Source organism: Episyrphus balteatus, chromosome 1, assembly GCF_945859705.1.
Source record: "Episyrphus balteatus chromosome 1, idEpiBalt1.1, whole genome shotgun sequence".
In the NCBI taxonomy this organism is placed as follows: Eukaryota; Metazoa; Arthropoda; class Insecta; order Diptera; family Syrphidae; genus Episyrphus; species Episyrphus balteatus.
The window spans coordinates 50,043,003-50,050,073 of record NC_079134.1 but is presented as its reverse complement, the minus strand read 5'-3'; the positions used below and the strand labels follow the sequence as shown (position 1 = coordinate 50,050,073).

Below are 7,071 nucleotides of genomic sequence, written 5' to 3'. Positions count from 1 at the left end.
AATGTATACATAGTTACCTCTATATCTGAGTGAGATAACAAACTTGCTACAAAATAGTGGGTGGGGAAATATCTCCCATCCTTATCAATTTTTTTCTAACCCCCCTTGTCCATAGTCTAAGTTTACACACACATGTAAACACATAAACAATAATACTAACATTTGATTCCCTTTAATTAATCCCATAGTAATCCCAATTAGTCGTACTAACACCATTTGAACTAACCTTAAACCTAAAACATGAAAATTCCCTTAGAAATCCAAAAAAACATAAACACGAACAAACCTAACTGAGCGAAAATTGTGGAACGCATTTTATTTCCCCCTTTTCCTTTAAAAATGAGTGTGACAGATATATAATTATCTGTGAAAAACGAACCGGCCGGCATGATGATTGATTTGTGAATTGTCAAAACAAACCACAAATCAAATCCTCATGGCGGTCGTCTTTACCAAAGGTAAGTTTTTGTTTTTCATTTTTTTTAACTTTCATAACAAAAATATATTTAAATTTTATGTTTTCTTTTCTTGTTTAGGTACTCAAGAATATTTTGCTGAAATTAACAGGTAAGGGGTCAGAAATGTTGATTGGAAAATTCAAGCTGCTTGCGCATGGATGCCCACCAGTGTTGCCAGAGAATTTTAGAGGCAAGGAGCCGAATTTTAGAAGTCTTGGAGCCAAAAAACGCCAATTTCAAAAATTGTTCATAAAAACTCATAATAATGTATTTTGTACCATTTTTTTTTCAACTTCAAATCAACTTAGATATATGATAACATAAACAAAAAATTAAAAAAAAAATAAAAATAAATAACACTCTGTATTAAATTTATCAGACTTCAAGTTAGATTTGTTTAATTTTTATTTTAGTAATAAATAACAAAACAAATTGTGGAAAAATGGAAACAAAATATGAGGCGTTCAGAATAATAACACTGTGCAAGTCGAAATTCTTGACAGGCGCGCGAATAACTGTTTCGCCATATTTCGGACCCGAGAAATCCATTGGCATCATTAGTTTTTCGATTTATCGGTACGACTTCGAACAAAATTTTTTTTTAAAGTTTTTTCAATTATTTTGAGAATTTTCCACTGTTTTTAGTCATTTTTCAATCAAAAACATTGTTTATATTGCTAATAATTCTGCTCAAACGTTATTTTCTACCAGTAGAAAGACATTGTAAACAATTTTGAACAATTTATTTGAAAGTTTAGTGATTTTTTTTGAAAAAATTGAAAAAAAATCGAAATTTTTTACATTGTTATCGTTTTTTCGCTGTTTTTGTTCTCTTTTGCACAAATACATAGAATGTTTTCCATTAAAAATTAATTTAACTGTTAACTGTTGGTTAAACTTTGACATACTATCGATAGCATCGATAACAAAAAAATATCGAGTATATCGATACTTCACAAAACTATCGATAGTTTCAATACTTCCAAATTATTATACCACAAGGCTTCCGATATTATCGATAGATTTTTCTTAAAACTATCGATACAATCGGCTATGTTAATTCGTTGTTTACATCCAATGTCAAACGAAAACTTAACTTGTAAGTCAAATTGTGTTTAATTAATTTCAAAGCTATCGATAATATCGGTAGCCTTGTGGTAAAATAATTTGGAAGTATTGAAACTATCGATAGTTTTGTGAAGTATCGATATACTCGATTTTTTTTGTTATCGATGCTATCGATAGTATGTCAAAGTTTAACCAACACTAAATTAACAGTTAAATTAATTTTTAATGGAAAACATGCTATGTATGTATTTGTGCAAAAGAGAACAAAAACAGCGAAAAAACGATAACAATGTAAAAAATTTCGATTTTTTTAAAAAAATTTCAAAAAAAATCACTAAACTTTGAAATAAATTGTTCAAAATTGTTTACAATGTAGCAAATAACGTTTGAGCAGAATTATTAGCAATATAAACATTGTTTTTGATTGAAAAATGACTAAAAACAGTGGAAAAATCTCAAAATAATTGAAAAAACTTTCAAAAAAAAATTTGTTCGAAGTCGTACCGATAAATCGAAAAACTAATGATGCCAATGGATTTCTCGGGTCCGAAATAGGGCGAAACAGTTAATCGCGCGCCTGTCTCAAAAATTTTTTTCAAAAAACTTGCACAGTGTAATGGGTCAAGTCCATTTGAAATTTGTGCATTATTCTGAACTTTGAAAAACTTTTTCTCAGAAACTAAAGGAACTTTTGAAATAAATGTTTCACATGCCGATAGTTCTATTTCTCCAAAATGTCTATCTTTTATTTTATTTGACATAAAACGAAACCCTTAATTATTAAGACCTTAAAACATCCACCCTAAAGATAAGTGGACTTGACCCATTATAATTCTGAACGCTCCATATATGAATGAAAATGGAATTAGGTAGGTAGTACCCATGGTATAAAAAGAGAAGGTATGATCATTAGAAAAAACTTAGTATCGAGAACTGTCAAAACTTATGGCTACTTAAGGTTTTGACAGCCCAGCCCATTGAAATTGTTGTTGTAAACAAATTTGTCTTGGAAATTGTTGTTGCTTTTGACTTTGCCAAATTTAAACGTCAAAACCTTATTACCCCATTTTGTAAGACGGCGGCTCTAATGATCATACCTTGTCTTTTTATACCATGGGTAGTACCTACTAGGTACATTCACAATTGCGCTTTTCAGCAAGACGTCAGATTCTACTTTGAAGAAGTTTAGTTCTACTTCGAAGACTTTTAAGGCGTGATCATAATAATCAAGTTCTTTTATTATAAAAATTTTTAATTTTGAACGAGCCAAAAATCGCCAAATTGAAAACTTAAGGAGCCGGTTTGGCTATAAATAGCCGGTCCTGGCTACACTGATGGCCACCACTGAAATAATTTATTTCAATTCCCTATTTATAATTTCTTTCTCTTTCAGTTGTCGTTACATCGTAGTTATCCCGAGCGGAAATTTGGCTCCAAAATGAGACCCAAAGTTTCTATCCCACCCAAGAACAAGAACAATATTTTATATATGAATGGGAATGCACCAGCTCCAGGTTTACCACTTTGTATGTTCTGTATGTTTATATGTTGTTTTGTTTTGTTTTGTAATGTGAATCACCTTTAAATAAAAGTAGGATACATTCATTGCTTCATTCACTAAAAGATAAAAATTCGGCTAATGTTACTATGGTGCTTTAAAATCTGACTCTTCTGAAGGGACATAAAAACTCCCTAATAGATGTCCAAAACAAAAAAAAATTAAATAAAAAGAGTTACATATATATGTCAAGCTCATTGCAATTGAATTTTTGATTCAAATTACTTAAATCCAATTGTCGATCGGGATGCGTAGAGAATTCATCCAGGGAATAAGGTAGGTAGATAAACATGCACGTGATAGGTAGGAATAGTGAGACATGCAGGTAGGTATGTTAGTAGCAGCGTTGCCACAAAGTGCCCGATCGGGCCATTTGGCCCCCTGTTTTATATTTTGGCCCTTTGCCCGGGCCAATTAGAAATGGCCCACGAATCCAAATTTTAGTACATTTATCTTCATATCGTGCTTAGTTATAATTAAAAGGCTTTACAAAATTAAATATAAATCATCGCGATGCATTGCAACTACAATGTGTTTAAACCACAAATAAATAGGTAGGTACCTATGTATACTGAATTCATTAATTTATCTCGTTTAGTAATTTGATTTTTCTCACGTCAGTTCTTTTTATTTACATATTTTTAATAAGTGGCTCAAAGCTAAACGATTCTGTGAATTAAAAGTTTAAAATGCACATCTGTGATTTTTTGAAGTGAAAACTTCTTTAGTATCGTAGTGATTTTAAGCACGATGAAACGAAAAAGCGACAGGAAAAATCAATTCATTATAACTTTTTTGTTTTAATAGAAAAATGAATGAAATTTATACTGTAGATAGGTAATGCAATAAACTATAATTTTACAAAATTACAATTAATTTGATATTCGAAATCCTGAGATAACGGTGAAAAGATGTTTTTTTTTCTTCTAAACACGTTATAACTTTTGATCTAGAGCACAAGATTTAAGTTTAATTCTTTTGCTGATAATATTACCTTTCATTTGACATATCAAACATAAATAACTGTACGTGCTCTAAAAGTCACACAATCTTAAATTGAAAAAATTGAAAAATACCTCAAAATACCTGTGGAGATTTGTTGCCAATGACCAGCCACCAGGAAAAACCGTAATCTCAGTTTGAAATTTCGACATGGTTGGCTTTTAAAAATTCTTCCTTTTTTTGTAGACATCGTAGAAATATGATTAAAGCGTCATTTAAAAGGTGAAATAATAAGCTTTCATTTGATATAAGATTTGTTATAGGTAGTAATTTAAAAAAATGGATTTAATGGTGTTAGAAGAAAAATATAGATTATTTTCATACTTTTTGCGCATTGTTAAAATTTAAATATGGGTTTATTCCTAAGGAACATTTTTAAGCTTTTTAATGGTGTAATTTGTTTTCAAGAAAAATTATTTTTTAAGGTTTCACTTCTACCACGTGTGAATTGCACACATTATTTTTTAAAATTTCTTTTGTAAACTAAAAAGATTTAACAAATTTGTGGCCAATAAAGCCCTTTTAAATATTTATCAGGCTTTAAATCCTAAAATGACGTTTGTCCCATATAAAAAACGTGATTTAAACATTTTAAAAGTCTGTTAAATGTTTATGAAATCGGCCATTAATGCATTAAACAAATAAAAAAGAATAAATACAATTTTTAATAAATTGCAATTTTATGTTTTAAGGAAAAATTTGTTAGTAAAATATTTGGCCCACACTTTTGTCAAATGGCCCTCAAAAAATTTCAAAATGGCCCTCTCTCGGTTTTTCTTCGCGGCAACGCTGGTTAGTAGGTAAGTAATAAGTAAGGTAGGAAGGTAGATAAGTAGTTAGATGGGTAGGTAGTTAGATAGCGTAGGAAGAAAAATAGTGTAACGTTTTATTCCGGGTTCACAATAAAACTTATTTCGTTTATTTTAACTTCCACTTATCTTTCCGTTCAAATAAGAACACACTTTATTTCAAATCAATTTACTTTTATTATTCGCTCAAACAAACACACTTTTCAATCACTTTATTTACTACTAACAATTTCCAACACTTTATTTCACTTTGTACTGTACTCTTTCACATTCAAGATTAAACTGTATCCGGTCGGTGTCCACGCTGCCCTTTTATACCTGAAATTCGGAATTCGAGAATGTCTTCGAAGGTTCTCGTCTTTGCTTCTCGAAGCTTCCTTTCCAAGAGGGGGCGCTTCATACTTCCAGTCCAGTGGGATATTTTGGGATATTCAGCAGTCGAGGGAATTTCTTTGGATGCGTTCAGAGGGTAGTTTCTTAATTACTAAAGGTCCGTTCACATTTCTACCTTTACTGTAGCAGGTAGTGTGTTCAGACTTTTATCTTAAAAGTAGTTCGGTAATTCATCGTTACATTGCCCCCCTCTTAGGATTGTTCGTCCCGAACAACTCCATTGCTTCTTTCACCATTATAACGATGTAACGGTCACAATGAACTACCTTTAATTTGCCTCTTACCCCTCTCTGTATACGGTAAACCACGTCGTTGATTCTGGTTATTACTGTGTAAGGGCCTTCCCAGTTTTGTTGTAGCTTCGGTGATAGTCCCTTTTGTCGGTGGGGATTGTAAAACCACACAAGTTCTCCTTCTTGAAACCCTGTTGCTGTCGCTCACGCGTCATATCTTGTTTTCATCCTGTCACTAGACGCTTTTATATTTGTCCTTGTCCGTTGGTGAATGTCAGCCAGTGTTTCTTTCAGGTTATCAACATACTCATCTATTTCCTGTGGCTCATTTGGAACACATCCGAATTTTATCTCACTTGGCAGCCGTATTGTAGAACCAAAAAGGACTTCCGATGGTGTATGTCCAGTGGAATTATGTATTGCACTTCTATAAGCCATCAAGAATAATGGAATATGTCGATCCCAGTCTCGTTGATTATCGTTGACTACTTTTGACAGGTGTTCTTTAAGTGTCCTGTTAAATCGCTCAACCATCCCATCAGATTGTGGATGAAGCGGTGTTGTTCGCGTCTTCTTGATGCCAAGGAGTGAGCAAACCTCTTGAAAAATCTTAGATTCGAAGTTCCTTCCTTGGTCGGAATGAAGTTCCAAGGGTACTCCGAACCTGCTCACCCAATGAAAGACAATCTTATCCACAACTGTTTTGGTTTCCTGGTTTGGGATGGCAAATGCCTCAGGCCACTTGCTGAAGTAGTCCATCACTACAAGGATGTACCGGTTTCCGTTGTTGGTTTCGGGAAAAGGACCTGCTACGTCTATTGCAATTCTCTCAAAAGGTGCACCCACATTGTACTGCTGCATCTTGCTTTGGATTTTTCTAGCTGGTCCTTTGCTAGCGGCACAAGTATCACATTTTCGGCACCACTTTTCAACGTCTTCTCTCATACGTAACCAGTAGAATTGCTGTCGTACCTTTTCCAGCGTCTTGTTGATACCTAAATGGCCTCCAGAAGTTCCCTCGTGCATCTCTCGGAGAACATCATTAACCTTTGACTGAGGTACGACTAGCTGCATTACATAGGATTTACCGTCTGCGGATTCCCACTTACGCCTGAGTAGCCCTTCTTGCACATGAAGTGAGTCCCATTGCGCCCAATATGCTTTGAGAGTGGGGCTTCGGTCGGAGATGTCGGCCCATTCTGGTTTCTCTTGATGTTCCTTCCATGCAAGGATGGGTTCGATGTCCGAATCTTCCTGTTGGGCCATTCTGAGTTCTTCGTTACTCCAGCCGCAAATGGGATCAGCTCTCGTTCGTCTAACAGCGACAACTTCCTTTTCTTCTAGTCGTGTGCAATGCTTGCAGTCTTGCTTGCACGGGCGCCGAGATAATGCGTCTGCATTTGAATGCAGCTTTCCTCTTCGATGTTGAATTTGACATTGATACGTCTGAAGTATCTCGATCCATCTTGCTACTTGACCCTCTGGATTTTTGAAGTTCAAAAGCCAATTTAGTGCACCATGATCTGTACGAAGAAGGAACTTCTGTCCAT

At 34.0% G+C, this 7,071-nt stretch overlaps 1 long non-coding RNA gene across 1 annotated transcript; it reads left to right on the top strand.

Moving 5' to 3' along the window:
- Positions 1-359: 359 nt before the first annotated feature.
- On the top strand, positions 360-3,027 carry LOC129907530 (uncharacterized). The gene is made up of 3 exons (XR_008771057.1): positions 360-458; positions 537-567; positions 2,920-3,027. It is a non-coding gene; the product is annotated as an uncharacterized LOC129907530 (long non-coding RNA).
- Positions 3,028-7,071: the final 4,044 nt, after the last annotated feature.